The 2,735-nt window shown below is 32.8% G+C and overlaps 1 non-coding gene across 1 annotated transcript; it reads right to left on the reverse strand.

Moving 5' to 3' along the window:
* Nucleotides 1–2,628: 2,628 nt before the first annotated feature.
* On the reverse strand, nt 2,629–2,735 carry LOC113853360. Its single transcript, XR_003502533.1, has one exon. It is a non-coding gene; the product is annotated as a small nucleolar RNA R71 (small nucleolar RNA).

The raw sequence follows: 2,735 nt of genomic DNA on the forward strand, positions 1-2,735 counted from the left end.
GAGTTAAACAGAAAAATAACATAAAGGATTGAATGAGAAAACCCATATACCCTAGGTTCCTCTCCGATAAGTTTAACAAAGACGTGCATTGTATTCCTTGCTCTTAGTTTTATAATTGATTTTATAAATTCTTGTTTTTAATTAATCTCGTATCTTTGAAGCTTAAACAATTATATTAAGAAATTCTTAGTGATTGGAAATCAATTCTTGTGGGACGATATTTCGGGAACTTAATTTAAAAACCTTTTATTACTTCTCAATGAGTACACTTGCCCTCCGAACAAGTTTTTGGCGCCTTTGCTGGGGATTGCTTTTTCAATATTAAGAAAATCTCAAATTTAATTGATTTGAGCAATTTATGTTTTATTTTATTTTAATTATGTTTTGTTTATTGTTAAATTTTTCTTTTATATTTTATAATTTTCATTTTCATTTTTTATTTTTTTATTTCACAATTTTTTTTAATTATGTTCACTCATTCTAAGTGCTCTACAACTTGTTTATTTGATTCAGAGATTGAAAGAACAGTTCATAGACAAAGAAAAGAAGTGAGAACGTAAAGAATGACAGAGGGAAGGAGATCAATTCAAGATTACATGACACCCACTGCTAGAGGCACTCTTGGAAGCATTGTGATAAATCCACATTTTACTATATTTTTAGCCTAGTTTTTGTTAATAAATAAGTAGTAAAGTGCTAAGCAAACTTGAAAATATCATAAAAATTGCATTAATATTCATAATTGTGTAAATAGTTTTGATTTTTAGATTTTTATTCCAATTCTGAACAATTTGACTTAAAAGTGACTTAATCCTTATGCAGAAGCTTGAGCTGAGAATTTGAGTTGAAGATTGAAGTGAAGAAAGTAGAGGAATTGAGCCTAAAAGATGAAGAATCAAGTATTTTATGAAGGGCGTAATCACTCTGAGTACATAGAGTGAACACTTTGAAGAAGAAAATTCATAAAGATCAAGATAGTAGCTACTTCAAGTGTTTAAAGTAGATATGCAATTGAGCGCGTAACCACTTCAAGTGCCCAAAGTAGCTACGCAGAGCGCGTAGCCACTTCAAGCGTTCAGAGTAGCTACGCCCAAGGCTAATTCAGAACTGTACAGTACGTGTAGCTACTTCAAGTGATCAGAGTAACTACACAATTGAGCGCGTAGCTACTTCAAGTGCCTAGAATAGCTAAGCAGTCAGCGCGTAGCTGCTTCAAATGTTCAGAGTAGCTACGCAAAAATAACAGAATTTTAAATATCACTTCTAAGTGTCAACTTTGGACGATTTGAGTTCTTAAATCAGTTTTAGAAGCTTCTAAAAGACCTTTGATGCTAGAATTCTCAGCGATTAACATGTAGAAAGGCAAAAGGCGGGAAAAACCATATAAATAGAAGTTAGAGGTTGAGAAAAAGGGACTTTTGGTTCATTTTTGTTATTTTTCACTTTGTAACTGTTTTAACTTTCAAGGGAAGTCAGAGAGAGAGATTGGGAGCGACTTTCAAGCTTCATTTCTAGAGGAATCAAAGTGAAGCTAGGGTCTTTGAAGATGTTCTTCTGCTTCTTGTTTTCTTCTTCTCTTACTTCTCCTTTCTCCATTGTAATGTTGTTCTAAACCTTTTTGGTTAGGGATCTATGGATCCAGATTTGATGTTGTGATGTAATTGTGGATTGAATCTTGAGATTTTAATTGAATTGAGTATGTGATTCTATTCTTTATGCAGTTGTGAACTAATCCTTCATTCAATTGAAACTAGAGGAATTTTTATCAATGAAAATTGAGTTTATTTCTCATATTTGAATCATATGCCTAGGTTATTGAGATCTTAGAAATAAGTATCATGATCTAGTAATCCTATAATTTCCAAAACTTAATGCAGTATTTGATTAAATTTTACCTAAGGGATTAGGGAGATTTAATTAGATATTAGGATCAATGAGGCAAGGAATTGTCCTTTGGTTAAAGAAGTAAAATTGATTATCAATCAATTAAAATTCTCAAGAGTTCAGAACATGATTACATTGCAATTGAAAATTTGGTGAAATGATTCCTAACTATTTTCCATATAGCATTCTTAATACAAAATTTGTATTTTGTTTTTACAGCAAGTTTATTACCTTTTATTGTCTTTATTTCTTACTTTCACATGTTACAAACCTCTCAGTGAACTGTTTTGCTCAACTAATTGTTAAATTGTGAAGTAGTAATTGAAATAAGATCCTTGTGGACGATACTTGGGGCTCATATTAAATTCCAAATTTTATTACTTGCTACAACTACCTAGTACACTTGCTAGTTAGTTCTCCAATTATGTGACACATCGCGGCCCCTAATGTGGAGGCAAACAACTTTGAATTGAAATCAGCACTCATAACCATGGTCCAAAACTCCATATAGTTTGAAAGCATGCCTAATGAAGACCCTAATCTCCATCTAACAAATTCCTCTGATTGACAGATACCATCAAATACAATGAAGTCTTCAACGATGCTATTCTTCGTCTTTTCCCCTTCTCAGTATCTGAAAGGGTAAATGCATGGTTTTCCTCACTCCTAGCCAATTCCATCACAACTTAGGGAGATCTCACTCAACAATTCTTAGGAAAGTACTTTCCCCAATCAAGGTCATCTAAGCTTATGACGAAGATATGTTACTTCCAATAATATAAAGCAGAATCCTTGTTCGAGGCATGGGAGCGGTTTGGAGAGCTTTTGAGGAGATGTCCTCATCATGATTT

Source organism: Abrus precatorius, unplaced genomic scaffold (genome assembly GCF_003935025.1).
Source record: "Abrus precatorius isolate BTA unplaced genomic scaffold, Abrus_2018 Scaffold10, whole genome shotgun sequence".
Lineage (NCBI taxonomy): Eukaryota > Viridiplantae > Streptophyta > Magnoliopsida > Fabales > Fabaceae > Abrus > Abrus precatorius.